The sequence below is a fragment of the Prenolepis imparis genome, unplaced genomic scaffold (assembly GCF_030444845.1).
Source record: "Prenolepis imparis isolate NDT839.2.m4 unplaced genomic scaffold, iyPreImpa1.0 SCAF_2, whole genome shotgun sequence".
Lineage (NCBI taxonomy): Eukaryota > Metazoa > Arthropoda > Insecta > Hymenoptera > Formicidae > Prenolepis > Prenolepis imparis.
Window position 1 is genome coordinate 1,549,367 of NW_028141160.1, and position 19,672 is coordinate 1,569,038.

Here is a 19,672-nt window from a genome sequence, read left to right on the forward strand (position 1 = left end):
GGATTTCCAAAATCAACTAAAGGAATTAAAAGAAGCGGGCATGACTAATAAAACTATTCGTTTTAAAAATGGTGTGCCCAAGATCGTTGACATAAACTTGAACACAGCAACAAAAAACTGACTTATTCCCCTTTAGTTTACTACCAGAATGTGCGTGGCTTAAGGACGAAGTTAAGTGACTTGCGCTGAGCAATATCCTCCGCCTCGGAGGATTTTGACGTTATTATTTTTGTGGAAACATGGCTTAATGATAGTATTACGGATATGGAATTAGGATTGGAAGATTTTAATGTGTTTCGTCTAGATAGAAATTCTGCTAACAGTAATTGCTTGCGAGGAGGCGGTGTTTTAATTGCGGTTCGAAATTGTTTACTCAGTCGTGCTTTGAATGTGACAGTGACGTGTGTCGAACAGCTTTTTGTCGACATTCGTCTAAATCATAAGCAGATCACAATATCCGGTGTGGTTTTCCGGAGAGTTGATTTCCCTTACGAAAGCGAAAAAAGCAGCTCACCTCCTATTTAAAAATTCATATAAATTTACTGATTATTTGATTTTTTCTTAATTAAGAGCTCAATGTAAGGCTCTCTCTGCGGAGCGCTATAGGGATTATGTGCAGAGATCGGAACATGCGATATCTAATAACACGAATATCTTTTGGAGCTTTATAAGTTCTATAATGAAATCGGAAGCATCGCCTACGTATATCTACCACAATGATTCGTACATTGATGATGACTCTATCATTACAAATAGTTTCGCTGATTATTTTGAATCCTCTTATTTATTCCAACTCTAATGCCCATTGTACGAATGTAATATATGAGCATGATTTGAATTTATCAAGCATTGATATAACTATTGGTGATGTTTTCGATTGCATTGATGCCTTGCGGTCGAACTCTGGTCCTGGGATTGATGGTATCCCTCCGGTCCATTTCTCAAATCTTGTAAATTTGTTATGTCCAGAATTCTTTGGATAATTCACAACAAATCTTTATTATGCGGCGTTTTTCCGGAACCATGGAAACTATCGGTCGTGACTCCGATATTTAAAGCTGGCGATAAGACCATTGTTTCAAATTACAGACCAATAAGCAAGCAGTCTTATGCCAAAATTATTTGAAAATATTATCGCTGACAAACTCGCTTCATTATTTAAGAATATAATTATTGATGAACAGCATGGCTTTATCGCTGGTCGCTCCGTTATAACAAATCTTCTTTTATACCAGGATTACATTAATTCAGTTATTGAAGAGGGCTCCCAAGTTGGTGCAGTTTATACGGATTTTAAGAAAGCCTTTGACAGTGTTAATCATAAGTTATTATTGCATAAATTGCAGGCATTTGGTGTTGATGGTGGCTTGTTGAAGTGGATATCGAGTTTCTTGGTTGATAGATCTCAGATTATTAAATTTAAAAACTGCTTCTCTAGAATTATACATGCCACCCCAAGGCTCGCATCTGGGTCCCCTGTTATTCAACATATTTATTAATGATATTAAAGACGTCTTTAAACACTCCAGATTTTTATTATATGCAGATGATTTAAAAATATTTTGTCGGGTTGATAACCCTGACGATGCTCGTCTGTTACAATCTGATCTTAGTCGTTTGGATTCTTGGAGTCACTTCAACAAGTTACATTTCAATCTGTCCAAGTGTTATGTGATTCATTTTAATCGGAAGAAAAATGCTAGTCTATATGATTACATCTTAAATGATAGCCCTCTCTCGGTAGCTGACTCTGCTCGCGACTTAGGTGTATTATTCTGTTCTGACTTATCGTTTGATAAACATATTCAGTCCATCACAAGCTCTACATTTAAAAAACTTGGATTTATTGCGCGATCCTGTATATACTTTAAAAATATAAGTACCTTAAGATTACTGTTTTGTTCGTTGGTTAGATCTGTGCTGGAGCATGCCGCCATTGTGTGGGCTCCTTACCAGAATAAATATTGCTTGATGATTGAGCGTATTCAACATCGTTTCCTCCGTAGAGTTAGCTTTTTTACGGAGAAGCCAATGAGGTATTTGGACCATACATATGACTTTATGTTGGATAATTTGAAAATATCAACGTTGGATAACAGAAGAATCTACTTAAAGTAAGGTTACCTTTGTGTGACTCACCGATTTTGATGAAACTCGGTATACTTGTAGAGTAGTAAAACATAATAGACCCGTATTTTTTTATATCGGCAATGGTGCAATTTTAAGGGTGAAAACTCACCCTTATATTTATAAGCCCAAGTAAGTAACTCGTTGCATTTAAGCTCACGGTATTATAATAGTTATTTTTTATTTTTGAAGATTATAAGAGATTTTCATACTGCTAAAAGCAAATCCAATAAAAAAATTCAAAATGGCGCATCCAATATGGCGATTTGATAAGTCAATCTTATATCGCTTTTTGCCGAACTCAGGAATAACCGACGAGGAGGTGGTGAGAGTTTATTCCCACTTTTTTTTGTATTTTTATTATATTTTAATTTTATTTCTAATTTTTTTAATGTTTAATTTAAAAATTTTTTAAAAAACTTTTTTTATTGATTTCTTTAATTTAATTATAATTACGTTAATTTAATTTAATTATACTTCTCGTTTATTTTTTCATTTTTATAATCTTTGCAGAAATGATATACAAAAAAAATACAAAATACTATAATAAATACTATAATAAAAAAAAACATAATACTATAAACACTATAATAAAAATATAAAAAAAAGTGGGAATAAACTCTCACCACCTCCTCGTCGGTTATTCCTGAGTTCGGCAAAAAGCGATATAAGATTGACTTATCAAATCGCCATATTGGATGCGCCATTTTGAATTTTTTTATTGGATTTGCTTTTAGCAGTATGAAAATCTCTTATAATCTCCAAAAATCAAAAATAACTTCAATACCGAGCTTAAATGTAACGAGTTACTTACTTGGGCTTATAAATATAAGGGTGAATTTTCACCCTTAAAATTGCACCATTGCCGATATAAAAAAATACGTGTCTATTATTTTTGACTACTTTACAAGTATACCGAGTTTTATCAAAATCGGTGAGTCACACAAAGGTAACCTTACTTGTTAGACTTGCTATTTTTATACAAATTACTTAGTGGGCGTATCATTTGCCCGAACTTATTAAATCGTTAAGTTGCATGTTCCAACCAGGTCCCTCAGAACCAATAAAATCTTTAATGAGGAATTGCATCCTACATCATATGGTAAATTCAAACCATTAAATAGATTGTGCTTATTGGCAAACAATTTCGAATCGAGTGAATTTTTTCCACCCGCCACTAAACTCTTTTAAGCGCTCTCTATTGTGCTGTCTTTAATAGATATCCTCTTTTATTTGTATTTTTTCTATACCGTTTAATCTCATATTGTTTTTTTTTTTTGCAACTCTGCTGAATTACTCAAATCTATTGTATTACTTTTTTGTGTACTAAAGGGATCTTTATTTCCCGTGGAAACATGAAAAAAAAAATAAATAAATATTTCTCTGGACATCAAGCAGACTCAGTACAAGGAGTGGCCGTGATAATACCAAAACATCTACAACCTAGCGTTTTGGGTTATAACCCCGTTAGTCCCAGAATAATGACAATTAAAATTGACACAAAACCATGCATCTTACAAGTAACACTACCCAACTGATACTCACCGATTTGAATGAAACTTAACATACTTATTAAACACCGAAAAATATTAAATACGTGTTTTTTTGTTTCGCTAACACGCTTTTTAGGGATAGAAAGCACCCCTCAACCCCTGGAGGTGGAAACAGTTATGGCTAATTATTTCTGAAACGATACATTTTCTGAAAAAAGTGCTTAGGACCAAAGTTGTAGAGTTCAAAGTGATGCACTTGATGGCGACCTTGAAGTCGACCTTGAGGTCGATTTTCAAGGTCAATTAAATTTGGAAATAATTAGCCGTTGCCGGACTTTGACCACATCCTGTATCTATAATCAGTAATTTTATGCGTTGACTCTAAATCTGTCTTCAGAATTGATTTGTTGCGTTATTTTCCTAAAAAAAGAAAAAAAACCTGATGTAATGGGAAAATAGGCGCAAATTTATAGAAAAAATAAGAAGGAGAAAAAAGTTTTGTAAGTAACTTCAGAATAGAAGTAAAGATAAGAAAACATAAAATGTCACTCTAATTATAAGTTAAACATTACCTTCATGCTATATTAGAAATTTTCAAATTTTTTTAAATTTTTATTGCTACTCTGGAGTTATCCACAATATCTTTTACTCTTTATTTTGTATTAGGATTTCATTCGGACATATGATCAATTATTATTTTCCCGACTGTCGTTGAGCAAGCATTTTCCAAAATTACTTCTTGATCACTTATTTGCTATGAGCTATCTTGCTCGTGAATTTCGTTCGAATATACCTTCAATTATCATTTTCACATCTGTACTTGGGCGAGTGTTCATTGTTTATAGTTTTACGTCAATTGTTCTTACGACTGCTGTTTCTCGTGAATGTTTTCAAAATTCTTTCGGAAAGTATTTATTGCAAGCACTTTTCCATCATTTGTTCCCACGACTATTTTTTGTGTTAATTTCATTTAGGCTTACAATCATAAACTCTGCTTTCTATGAATTTACTTTGAATCTCTGTTATAATATTATTAAAGCATTGTTAATCTGTAAAATTTCATAATGTCATTAAACCCAAAAAATATTTTAAAGTTATTATGCCTCACTTTCGAGGACCCAGTGTACAATATAGAATCTAGAATAACAGATGAAGAAAGATCATTCGCTTCTCAAGTTGCAGATTTGATAAAAGACGCTATCAATTTTGATATATTTAAAGAGACTTATGATACTTTGAACTGTACTGATGCTAGTGTGATTCCTGATGCTGTTTTAGTTGAAGACAATCCAGAAGATGTTTCGGAAGTTATGCAAGACGATACAAAATTCAGAGAAATTGTAGACATTGATTATAAGAAGAGAGTAATTGAATTTTGGCGATCTGAACAAAAGAAAAGAAGGAATATAGAATCAGTTAAAAACCGATTTAAGAAAGTTATAAATGTAACACAATTGTACCGATGGGAAGCACAAGTTGCTAAGGGTGGGTCAAGGACTGATAAATTGTTATATATCTCTCAATACGTTCTAGAACAATTTAACAGTGCATTTGATCGAAATCTACCCATTCACGATTTAGATCTAAAGAGATGGGCCTTGAAAGCAAGAGAGGTAGTTCATTTGCCTTCTCAACTATTTACGACTTCATCAAAATGGATACACAACTTTAAAATACAACATGGTATTGTTTCAAGAAAAATAAATAAATTCGTGACACAAGCGCATATTTTAAATAAAGCAGAACTATTGGAACAATCTTCCAATTATGTGAGTCAAGTTAAACTAGAGATAGGCTTGCTAGGAACAGCAAACGTTTACAATTCAGATCAATCAGGGTTCAATTTGGAAACACATGCTGGTCGTACATTAGCCTCAAAGGGTTCTTTGAAAGTAGAGTGTCTTGCTCAATCTTTGAATTCCTTGACTCACAGTTACACAATACAACCTTTAATATCTGCCGATGGTATCTTGAAATCCCCCTTATTAATAGTTCTGCAAGAAACAAGTGGCCGTTTCGGACCGATAATACAGAAGTCAATGTACAAAGCAGATAATATCCTCGTTTTTGCCACAAAATCTGGAAAATTGACATCCGATATTGTTATTAAATGGTTTGAAGATGTCTTCTTGCCTAATGCTGGCAAGAAGTCTATTTTGTGTTTGGACTCTTGGTCAGGACAAACAGAAAAGAAATTTGAAAATATAGACAAGGGTAATAAAGAAGTAAAAATCCTTACAATTCCTGCGGGAACAACTGGCTTCACTCAACCATTGGATGTCTACGTATTCAGACCGTGGAAAAACTTCCTGAAACAATTTTCGGACTTAATTCTCTTATACAACTATGATATTAACCTACATTTGAGGAATAACATTCTCAAAATTCAATCATTAATCCACAATCAATTCTCATCACCCCGATTCCAAAACATGATTAAATATGCCTGGTGGAAAAGTGGATATATTGAAGAAAAACCAGATAGATGTAAAACGCCTGTTGATTTCTGTTTAAAGAATTGCGGTACAGTCTGCAAAATCTGCAATAACATTGCAGTAATAAAATGTGCGTGGTGTACTAACTCTCTGTGTATGGAGCATTTTTTTGCGATAGAAGATAAAGCTATTCCTCATTATTGCCATGAATATAAAGAATAATGCCAATTATCATGGAATTTATACTCATAGACTATGAAAAGAAATTATGAAATCTTGCCTTCACTGGCTGGATCTCGACCATATCTTGCCTTTACTGGCTGGATTTCGCTCACATCTTGCCTTCACTGGCTGGATCTCGACCATATCTTGCCTTTACCGGCTGGATTTCGCTCACATCTTGCCTTCACTGGCTGGATCTCGATCACATCTTGCCTTATTTGAATGAATAATTAACTTTTAATTCCTTTATTGATCGAATTATTGATTGATCTTGCCTTAATTGGTTGGATCAATGAACAATTTTAAATTGCAGAGGCTTGTTTTATTTACAAATCACCAACGTTCTGAATGTAAAATTTTACGCTCTATCGATTCTCGGGATGAAAAGTAAACTACTCCCTTTGAAAAACATGAAATAATTTTCAAATGACCTTGAAAATCAACCTCAAGGTCGACTTCAAGGTCGCCATCAAGTGCATCACTTTGAACTCTACAACTTTGGTCCTAAGCACTTTTTTCAGAAAATGTATCGTTTCAGAAATAATTAGCCATAACTGTTTCCACCTCCAGGGGTTGAGGGATGCTTTCTACCCCTAAAAAGCGTGTTTAGCCGAAACAAAAAAACACGTATTTAATATTTTTCGGTGTTTAATAAGTATGTTAAGTTTCATTCAAATCGGTGAGTATCAGTTGGGTAGTGTTACTTGTTAGATATAATTCAAGTCTACGCGCTAACAGCAACAAGCAGCGAGAATGAGATAACTGAATTCTACCAACTACTCGGGCAAACCTTACACGGAATACCCAATAGAGAATTTGCACTCATACAAGGAGATTTCAATGTGAAAATTGAACAGACAATTGAGAAACAAGTCCGGACAAAAACTTGTCGAGTTATGTACCGAGAACGGGCTGACTATTACAAACAGCTTATTTCCACATCACCCACGACGTCGCTACACATGGATATCACCGGAGGGCCAACACAAAAACCAAAGACTATATTATAGTGCAGGACAGATGGAGATCCTGCGTCTGCAATGTGAAGACCTTGCCTGGACTTGACTGTGGCAGTGATCACAAGCTACTTATGGCTAAAGATCCATCTTAAAACGAAAAAGTCTTAAAAAACTCCCCCCTTTGAGTTCTTATAACATAAATTAATTCAAGCAAAAATTGGAAGAGAAGTTAGATGCAGCGGCAGATGAAATAAAACAAACCAGTCCTGAGGAGATGTGACAAAGTATCAAATCAATCATGCTGACCATCAAAGAGCAGGTGTTACAAGGAAAAAATGGAAACACAAATCGGAAGAGTAAGCAATGGATGACTGACGAGACTTGGAATGTGGCGAAGGAAAGAAAAACTCTCAAACAGAAAGGCATAAACACCGAAGAACAGAAAACTGAATACTGTAGTCTAAACCGGGAAATACAGCGGTTATGCACAGGCATGACAAAAATCATCATTTACAAAGGGCATGTCAAGAAATCGAAAGGCTGGCTGGTAAAAACGAAACACGGGAGTTTTTTCTGAAAATTAAGGAGATCACAGGAGAGTTTGGAGCGAGAACCTGGAGAATTGAAAACAAGAATGACAAAGTCATTACCAACATAGAGGAATTGTGAAAGTATGGCGTTGATACTGTGAAGATCTATACAGAGACGAGGGTCAAGAATACAAATTAACATGCTTCTCGTCAACGCGTCTTCCGTCAATCTCTCAAGCAGAACAAGAACCCAACATTCTAAGAGAGGAAGTTGAACAGGCCATCCGCAGACTCAAAAACAACAAGTCTACAGGTGAAGACAACATAAGTGCAGAAATGCTAAAACAACTGAGCTCCAAAGGTATCAACTTCCTATGGAAAATCTGCAGCAAAATATGACAGACAGAGCAATGGCTAAGCAACTGGTGTACGTCCACTTTCGTTCCCCTCCATAAGAATGGTTCAAGCCTGAAGTGCAGCAATTACAGAACCATTGCGCTAATGTCCCATCCTAGTAAAGTCATGCTCAGTGTTCTGCTACAACGACTTCAGGGTTTCTTGAAGTGGCAAATCTCGCAAGAGCAAGGCGGGTTTGTGAGTGGAAAGGGTACGAGAGAGCAGATCGTAAATATACGGCAAACCAGAGAATTCGCAAAACCTACATACATCTGTTTCCTTGATTACAGCAAAGCTTTCGACTCTGTAAATTGTGGACTGCACGTTTGGACATAGGGACGCCGCAACACTTGGTTTCATTGTTGCAGCACTTGTATGAGGATAGCAAAGCAATTATTAAGATCGATGATAGAAACTCCAAACCTTTCCAGATACGACGAGGGATTCGCCAGGGATGCGTCCTGTTCGGGAAGGTAGAGGGGGTAGCGGCGGCGCTGAGCTGCTTACTGCCCAATATAGGGGGACCAGACGATCGGGTACGTCGCCTTTATGCGGGGACCGTCAATTCGGTCACCCTTTACGGGGCACCGGTATGGGCGGACGGGGCGGTGGCCACGAAGCACATTCGTGATTTATTACGTAGAGTGCAGCGTAGAATGGCCATCCGCGTCGTTCGCGGTTACCGGACGGTCTCACACGCGGCGACCTCGACCCTGGCAGGTCTATCGCCCATGGAGCTCGTGGCTCGTGCACACGCAAGGGTGTACGAGCGAATCAAAGAGCTCCGTGGGCTGAATGTCAATATCACCGACAGGGTCCGGGGGATCGTGAGGCTTCAAACTCGGCGACGGATGGCGGAGGAGTGGGGAGAATATCTCACTACCATTCCTCCGACCAATTCAAGAAGAAGAGTCGTCGGGGCCGTGAAGCCAATACTCGAAGAGTGGATGTATCGGTCTCACGGCAAAATGTCGTACCACCTCACACACGGCGCAGCACACGCTGGAATATTGTCCAGCGTGGGCAGAAGAGCGCCGTGTCCTTCCCGACGTAGTCGGAAACGATTTGTCGCTCCCGACCATCATTGGTAAGATGGTTGGGAGCGACAAAGCCTGGAAGGCGGTCGTCTCCTTCTGTGGCAGAGTAATGCTACAGAAGAAGATGGCCGAGAAAGAGCAAGAGAGACGGGGAAGACGGGGAAGACGCGTTCTCACCCCCGAAACCCGAGAGGAGAGGACGACCCTACCTGGTCGTCTGGGCAAGGAAGAGGCTCTCGCCGAGGCGAAAGCCGGGGAGGGGGGTCGGGCCCCACCCCCACACATAAAGGAAGCTAGCCCCCCCTTTACATAGAAAGAGGGAGGATAGGGATGGGGGCTCGAGCGAGAGACTCGAGCTCCCATTCCGCCCCCGGGAGGGATACATAACTTCCTCCCGAGAGGGCGCGGCGCGGAGGTGTGGCCCCTCTGCACCGCAACAACAACTAACACGATAAAAGATGCCCCCAGCATTCACGGAGTAGAAATCGTCTAAGAAATTACCTATCTGGGTACGCTCAGAAACAGAGAAGGGAACTCATCTTCAGAGATAAGAAGGCGCATAGCAATAGCCAAAACAGCGATGAATAAGCTCAACAGAATATGGAAGGACATCCACATCACAAACACGACAAAGCGTCGGCTCGTCGGCACACTTGTCTTTTCGATGGCATTATACGGGGCTGAGGCATGGACGCTGAGGGCGGCTGACGGATCGAGAATAGATGCTTTTGAAATGTGGAGACGACTCCTGAGGATTTCTTACACGGCAAAGAGAACTAACTCATCTATACTAAAAGAACTCAATGTCCAAGATCGTTTGTCAACCACCGTAAAACGGCGAATCTTGGGATATTTCGGGCACGTCATCCGAAGGAATGATGACAATCTAGAGAAGCTGGTTGTCCAGGGAAAGGTTGAAGGAATACGGCCGCGAGGACGTTCCCCGAAGCGTTGGATCGACCAGATCAAGGAATGCACGGAAGCTCCCCTCCAGGACAATATAAGAGACGCTTTGAATAGGGCTAAATGGAGAGTAATTACTGGCTCCATATTAGGGATGGGCAATCTTGTAAAAAGAATCGATTTTTTGAATCAATCTAGATCGGAGACTTAAGAATCGATTTACCAAAAAATCGACTGTCAAAGAATTGATCCACCAGAAATCGATTTTTTAATTTAATTTTACAAAATATTAAATATTATTTAAAATAACTGCACAATTTTTTATAATAATTTTTGTATAAGGACAAAACATTAATAACTACTGTTTGTGTTTGTAATAAATATTTATTTCTTATTTTTTATAAGTATTTATATATATATATATACATATATATATATATACATATATATATAATATATATATATATATAATATATATTGCACATAGTATTGCATATTTTATATGTATATTGCGATTTTCTTAACTTAAGTCACTTAAATGTAAACGAAAAAGCAGGTACTACAAATGTAACTTAATCTGAAATATGTTTTAAAACAGGTACAAATGTCAATCTGAAAGATGCCAATCTGCCATACTTAAGGAACTTAAAAATAATAATCTACAAAGCTTATCACCTTTCAGTCGATTGCGATTATCTAACATTATATTACTAGTACGCGAAAAAAGTCGTTCCGAAGGAACTGATGTCGCTATAGTAGACAAATACTTAAAGGCGATCTTGCTTAAGTCCGAACTAGTTCCTAAGGAAGTTCAATACTGTATTGGATTCGTTTCTAAAGGCAAAATATCTTGGCTCAGATAATTTTTTAATTGACTGTGTAAGCCTAATCCAGAATCATTTTTCAAAATCAGGTCATTAGCCTTCGCAACTAATGAGCTGTGGGTACTCCACAAACTAATTGAATCGACTTTAGTTCGCACATTCGCTTGATTTTCGACATCCACTCGTTCATTCTTTGTTACGTTTTTAAGCAATTCATCAATTTTATGAATTGCATTACAGCATGACAATTGACTTTCAAAATATAATTTACGAAATCGCGGATCAAGTATTGTTGCAATTGCATAATGTTCATTATTTTCAATTTTACTAAATCTTGCATTAATTTCCTGCAAAATATACTTTTTTAAATGTTTCCCAATGTCAGATTCTGGATTTAGCTCGTTTATTTTACCACGTAATAAATAAATCATAGGAATGACCTTGCTGATTGTAGAATATTTTTCGCCAGATATTTCTACAGTTATCGTTTCAAACGGTTTTAACATTTTCAGTATTTCTTGAACAGTCGCTACTTCAAATGCGGATATCATGGGCGGAGAATTGCGCTGATTAATCAAAACTGCACTCACATGATCAATTATTTGCATGAATCTTTCAAGCATATAGTAAGTAGATGACCATCGCGTAGATACTTCCTGAATTAATTTCAAAGAAATTCCCGAAGCGCTTTGAATTTTGCGTAATTCATCCGCCGCAACAACGCTATGTTTAAAATAACTTACAATCGATTTAATTTTATCAATAAGTTGTTTTAAATCTGGTAACTTTTCAAACATTTTAGCAGGAATAAGATTTATCGAATGAGAGAAATATGCTATATGTTTTTTTTTGCCGAAAACAGTTTCCACTGCTTTTACAATATTCGTAGCATTATCCGTTATCACGACTTGAATTTTACATAATGGGATGTTCCAATCATTACAAATATTACTTAAAACGTTTCCTAAATATATTGCGGTATGTCTTTCTTCTAATTCGTAAACTCCTAGTGATACGGATGTCAGTTCGCCGTCTAACAGAAAATGAGCAGTTACGCCTAAAAAACTGACCGTATTTAAAACTTCGGTTCACACATCGCAGGTTAAGATGATTGTAGTTACAGTCGACAGTTTATTCATCATGAAAAGCGACAGCATTTCATACTTATTGTCCATTAATTCCGTGAATTGTTTCCGAGCAGGAATTTTGTAGAGCGGAGCAATAACTTCTAAAAAGTATTGAAAGCCATTCTTCTCGACCGTGTTCAATGGCATAGTGTCTTTGGCAACCATAAATAAAAGGGCATTAGTTATCTCCGCTGCCTTAGTACCTCCATCTGTAAAATAATTAGTCAATAAATAATTTACTTATTTATTAATATAATTGTTTATAATCAGCAAGGTCATTCATATGATTTATTTATTACGTGGCAAAATAAACAAGCTAAATCCAGAATCTGACATTGGGAAAGACTTAAAAAGTATATTTTACAGAAAATTAATTCAGTAACATTTAAAATAATAAGCATTATGCAATTGTTTATAATAATAATAATAATTGTAAATATATAAGTAAAAAATAACCAAATTTAATAGATAAGTAATGTTTTCAAAAATTGTGCTTTAAAATGAATTTGCCTTTCTGAGTTACACGCATGTATGAATAAAATTAAGTGTGTGTATCATATACTTTCTATATTTATAATAATCTATTATCATTTATTTTCATTGTTAAAAGATTTTCCATCAAATTATATCTTGATATATTTCAGCCTTAGGGTGCTGTCCCATGGCAGTCGGAATTTCGGAAAACGCAATCTCGGAAAAGTACTAGAGTGGGGATCAACCAATCAGAATTATCTAGTAAAATCTAGTTAGCGCGTTTGTCCGTTACGACATCACCTTTTATATGTGTATGTACACTTATCATTAATTTCGAAAATTGATTTTTCCTTATATTATTATTACATACCTGTTGTTGGCCAGATAAGTGGCATTTTTAGCCACCTTAATACCAAAGAAGTAAAGTTATTATTTCATTATGAGTGAAAAGGTATCAGTGGTAAGTTATTATTTTGATGTACTATAATTTTTTGTATATGTATTCAATTAAAAGAAAACAATGAAATATTTTTGTAAATATAAAATTTATAGGTTAAGTTATTAAGTAACCGATAAATTAAACAATAATAACAGAAATATTAAAAAAATATTTATTTATCTTATTTATATATATTTTTTTTCTTATTTCTAGAAGAAATTTGTATGTGGTGTGACGTGACGTTTTTACGCCCGTCACAGGGCCGGCAAGGCCCGGCCGAGGAAGGGTCGAGAGAGGGCGGATTTTGGTCGGCGAGCGACGAACTTTTCTTCGTCGACTCGCCTTTAGTTATTTAAATCCAATAGATTTACCGAGTGGAAGTGAGTGGTCAGAGAAGGCCCTGATGTATCGAAGGGAGCAGCCATCGTGGGATGGCGGAATTGGCAGCAAGAGTGGACGACCTGGGTGGAAGCGGTGCGCTCGGGGACGCCGAGTAACACGGTCGAATAAGGTATTTATTGTCAAATAAATAGAATAAATACGCAAGGGCCCGTTACTGCCGGATACGTTTTACAGCCTCGGATAGCGGACGGAATTAAGCGGAGGAGCACATCAAAAGGTACCAACATCTCGAGACAGGGATGGCTGCTCCAGTGGGGCCGCCGGCACCGTCCCGAAGAAAGCGGAACCGTCGGAGACTGATCACCTCTCGGCGGGTTCCCCCGCAAGTCAACAGCCAGTTGAGAAGGAGAGAAGCAGTTATTCGGAACGTGCAGCGAGCAGCCACATTATCCGCACCAACATTCCGAAAAGTACCGAGAGCAGTTTCGAAAATACCGGGCAACGAGGCCCACAAGGATCGACTATCGTCGACAGAGGATCCAGGATCGATTATAGGCGGCGCGCGCAGCGCCACCGACGCCGGCTACCGGCGTGCCGTGAGCCCAGAGTCGTACACTGTTCGACGAGACTGCGGCGTGCGAACCACGTGAGACACCGACGGACGACAGAATATTGTAAGGCCACCACTTCAAAGTCTCGGTAAGAGCGAACTCGGCGGGGACTCGCGTCTCTAGTAACACGGCTAAAATTGTTATCGATATTATTGTTAATTACTTTCGTTACCGAGCACTCGGGAGTGTGCGAAACGCGAGGCCCGTACCGAGATTCGCCATTAAAGTGAGAACTGCGCCGCCTCTCTCTCTCTCTCTCTCTCTCTCTCTCTCTCTCTCTCTCTCTCTCTCTCTCTCTCTCTCTCTCTCTCTCTCTCTCTCTCTCTCTCTCTCTCTCTCTCTCTCTCTCTCTCTCTCTCTCTCTCTCTCTCTCTCTCCCCCCCCCCCCCCGTGGAGAGCCGTACCGAGTCGACAGTCCAGAATATTGTGAATAAATGTTAGTCTAATTAATTATCAAGTTTCGTTCTTCTGATTGTCTTGTGTCGAGTCGTTGAGTCTTGTAATTTGGGAATGTCTTTCTTCCTCGCCTCCTCGATTGAAATGTAATACGGGATATGTTCCCCTCGGTAGCGATAAATATCGAACCCTAATTGTGTTGTAACACCTCGAGTGTCGAGGATCTACCGAGTCACGAGGCCGTAAATAAGTAATGTGAAACCGCAATCAATTTTCTAATATGAAATATATTTATTTAACTTTTATTTAAATATGTCAATGTGCCGATTTAATGACTCTCCTTCTCTCCGAAGCTCCGAGTACGATTCCCCGCATTAAGAATCCCGCCCCTCTGCCAATTAAGAAACTGAGTTACCGAGCTTAAGCCGTCACTGTCGTAGAATTAATTATCGTGTTATTTTGAGTGGTGCGGCCTGACCGTACCTGGCGCCCAAGCAATCTGCCGAATTTTTGTGTGTAGAGATACCGAGAAAAGTGACGAAGTTGCGCGGCACTAGAAGGAAAAGTCCGCTGCAAATTTGGCGCCCAACGTGGGGCCCGAGGGAAAATTATTTTAACCTCTGTTAATTAAATAATTTGAGACTTGGCTTAAGCGACGGAGATAAGGAGAGAATTCAGGAGAGAGATAGGAGATTTCTTTGCGTTGGCTATCGCCATCACACAGGCGTTCCATATTTCCCGAACATTTTTCGTTTGCCTTATTGTTTCCTTAAGATTTTTTTTTTGTTATCTATGTGTATTTCCCACCTGTATTTATTTAATTGATATATTTTGAGCTGGGAAAAAGATTTTCCTGTGAGACGGTTCTTGCCGAGACGACTAGACCCCGAATTTAGAGTGCCCTCGCGTATACATTGTTTCTCCCTCGAGGCGGAGAACCGCTGCGCGGGCTCGAGCACGCATTCCATTGAAGCTCGCGCGCGGCACGGTAAACAACCGCGTATCGGTTACCTACAATAATATTGTGTGTCCTTATGTTTCTTTGCGACTCGGTGTGTTATATAGAGGATTCGAGTAAAGTCGTTACGATTGTATAGTATTGGAAATAAAATTTTCGACGAGAATATTCGCCTAACGGGGACGTGGTAATTAAAGGATATATATACTTGTTTTTTCTTTCTCTCTCGCTTCAGTTCTATTTTCTGTTTGGAATAACGTTACATCTTTTCACTCGATAATTTTTTTTTCTGTTATATGAATCTTATCTTTAGTAATAAAATATTTAGAATAACGAAGTGGAATCGAAGGATTCTTTCGGGTGATATATTTTCTTTTCTCCCGATATATTTTTTTTTCTTCTCTCTTTCGGGGTCCCCGCGCGTACAGTTTTCGTGAGCATTCCGACTTGATCGGATACATTGGAATGGTTAGGCATAATAATTTCTTTTGGGTATTATATGTGTGAGTTATCGCAAGTCCTTGAATGAATCACCAAGGATACTCCCGTAATATTTCGACGCTCGAGACAAAGGAGCTGCCTCTCTATATTTTGAAATGGAACGATTGAGATCGCGGTTGCGGAATTTGATGTGTATTGGGTCGCGTTGGGTTGGCGAGGTCGAATAATAGGGAAGTAATATTTATTTGAGAGTCGGAACTCGACGATCTCGCGGGACGGAAAAATATTTAACGCGTACTGGTTCCGTCTCTTATCGCTCGGTGACGTCCGTGCTGGGTTTAATAACGAGAGATACGCGTTGATTATCGCCAATATTTCTTTCTCTCGCGATATTTCGCAACAATGACCACTAAAGAGAGCCTGGGATGGATATGCGCTCTCAAGGTGGACGAGCTAAAGAGGGAACTCGCGGCTAGGGGATTATCAGTAAAAGGGATTCTCCCCACCCTCCGGAGTAGACTGCTTAGATTCGAGGCCGCGAACTTAGCCGGGAAGGAACACGTATCTACCCCCGAGATATCCGATAATTCCTCTGATGACGAACAGAAAGAGGAAGAGGGGGCGGTCGGGGGGGAGCCTAGGCAGATACCGAGACGACCCCTGACACGGGTGGAGGTCCCGACACCTCCAGAGTTGCGAAGGGCCCTTAACCCACGACTACTTCGCGGTAGGGCAAATACGGCAATGGACGCGTATAATATTATGAGGAAGTGGAACCTCAACTTCTCCGGGGCCCGGGATGGGGAAGCGGAAGCTTTCCTAATTAACATAGAGCAGGGTCGTCAATTAATTCCTTTAGACGATGAGGAAATTTTTAAATGTCTGCCCTTCTTTCTATCGGGCACCGCGGCTCACTGGTTCCGATTAAACCGACATCTTTGGCATACTTGGGGAGCCTTTGAGGCCGCATGGCGTTCGCGTTTCGGTTGTCCAAATTTTCAGTTCATGTTAAGGGATGAAATAATGCGCTGGAAAAAGGGGAAGATGAGCCGGTGGCGGATTATATAACCTGTATGCAGGCTTTATTCGAACGCCTAGACCCCACATGGAATCTAGGCGAGCAACTAAACTACGCCCACCGAAATATGCTACCGAGATTGCGCGTCGCGGTACGCCGTACCGAGATTTACGACTTTCGCTCGTTGGAAACGTTGGCCTCTCAAGTAGAAGAATGCTACGACCTAGACAAGCTACCGGTCGCGACGCGTTCTATTTTCCCGGAACTTGCCTATCGCGCAACCCCACGATCCTCGAAAAATTCTAAGACGATTACCGCGGCAGGAATATCCGTACCGAAACAACAAGGAAAGAAAGGCGGGGCTACCGAGACGGGAGGGAGGCCCTCCGCGAACGTGATATCAGACGCCAATTCCGAGCCGAAACCCTCAACTTCCGCCGTGAATAATACCCGGTTAGCCGAATTAAAATGCTGGAACTGTGAGGGGAAGGGACACCGATCGCGAGACTGTAGGCAGGCGCGAAATCTCCACTGCTATCGGTGTGGGAAGAAACAGCACACGCTGCGTACCTGTCCTAACTGTTCGGGAAACGGGAGCGGGAGTCGGTAGAACGGGTCCTAACGACTCCAGTGGAAAAGACCCGCGAAAATGTAAATTCGGCAGGCATTCAGTCGTACGTTAGATGATACCGAGTTTCCGCCATTGCAGTATTTCAATATACAAATACGAGGAAAACCGTTAACCGCCCTGGTAGACTCCGGTTCTAGTAGAACGCTCTTCGGGAGTGAAGGAATTTAATTGATCAGATCTCTCAAAATACCCGTATCGCGATACCGAGACGGACAAATAAGGACAGCCAACGGCCAAATAGCGCGAATCGGCGAAATTTGCGAAGTATCCCTCCGGTTAGGCGACGTCGAGCATAAACTTATGGTAGGGTTGCTACCGGATCTAGCAGTTTCCTGTATTGTCGGGATGGATTTTTTGTGCAAATTCGGCATAGGATTAGATTTAGCAAGATCCGAGTGGTTCTTTTCGCGGCAACCTACCGTCCGCCATCAGTTCGATTCTACCGAGGGAACCAATTATACGTGCAGCGGACTACCCGAACTCACCATCACCCAACGAGAAAAGTTAGACGAATTTTTAAAAGAGACCGTTCCGATACCGAGCGAAAATCCGGGGGTAACGTCACTTACAGAACACCGTATCGACACCGGATCTAATAGGCCGGTCAAACAACGTTGCTATGTAGTTTCTCCGCGAATACAGGAAGCCATACGCGAAGAAGTAGATAAGATGTTACGCGCGGGTATAATCGAGCCTTCGTTCAGTGAATGGTCAAACCCGGTGGTGATGGTGAAGAAGTCTAACGGGAAGTACCGATTCTGTCTAGATTTTAGAAAGGTAAACGAGATCTCGAAAAAAGACGCATACCCTCTGCCTAACATGAATAGTATTTTGGACAAACTTCGGGCGGCACATTACATTTCGACTCTCGATCTCAGTCAGGCCTACTTTCAGATCCCTTTAGCGAAAGGAAGTAGGGAAGTCACCGCGTTCAGCGTCCCGGGTAAGGGGCTGTATCAATTCAAACGGATGCCGTACGGGCTCACCGGAGCCCCGGCCACGTTTCAGAGATTGTTGGATAAATTAATCGGTCCGGAGATGGAACCATTCGCGTTCACGTATTTGGATGATATAGTTATCGCGACTCCTACTTTTGAAGAACATTTAGTTTGGCTGAAGCGAGTCTTAGCAAAAATAACTGCAGCGGGTTTGACGATCAATCCGGAGAAGTGTGAGTTCTGCAAGTCCCAAGTAAAGTACCTTGGTTTTATCGTTCAGAGGGAGGGACTCACAGTTGATCCGGAAAAGACGCAACCCGTTTTAGAGTTCCCGATACCGAGAAACATCCGACAACTCAGACGTTTCCTAGGAATAGCCTCTTGGTACCGCAGATTCATACCCCAGTTAGCCACGATTACGGAACCGTTGACCCGTCTACTTAAGAAAAATAAGCGATGGGAGTGGGGGATAGAGCAGTCTAACGCGGTGCAATCTATTAAAGAACACCTCACAACGGCCCCGGTTTTAGCATGCCCGGATTTCGAAAAACCTTTCGTGTTACAAACAGACGCCAGCTCGGTAGGAGTAGGAGCTGTTTTGACGCAATCTTTTGGGGAGGGGGAGAGAGTGATCGCTTTCGCGAGTCGAGCCCTCGCGGACCCCGAGAAAAAGTACTCTGTTACCGAGCAGGAGTGTCTAGCCGTTGTGTGGTCCATTAAGAAATTTAGACCGTATTTAGAGGGCTACCGGTTTACCGTCATAACCGACCACAGTAGCCTGAGATGGCTCCATAATTTAAAAAACCCCACGGGCAGGCTAGCGAGGTGGGCCCTCGAGTTGCTAGAATACGACTACGAGATCGTACATAGGAAAGGCGCACTACACCATGTGCCTGACGCCTTATCGCGAAGCCACGAGGGGGAAGTTAATGTTGCTTTGATCGCGCCGGCCGAAATCGTCGATATCCCGGATACCGAGAGTACAGATAAATGGTACAAGCGACGGTACGTACAGGTAGTACAAGAGCCGGAGCGATACAATCAGTGGAGAGTCCTAGACGAGCGATTGTATTTCCTAAGATCGAAACCGGTTATCTCAGAGATAGTGGAGGATTTGGATAGGTGGAAGCTGGTATTACCTTGCGAATTGAGGGGGGAAGCGTTACACGAAGCGCACGATGTTCCCCAATCCGGACACCTCGGTATCGATAAAACTTATCAGCGTCTGACAGTATCATACTATTGGCCACAAATGTTTAGAGACGTAGTCAAATACGTAAAGAGATGCGATACGTGCCAAAGAACTAAGGTCGAGCAAGCCAACTCTGCGGGACTTATGGGTAGACGGATCCCGGAACCGCCATGGACGAT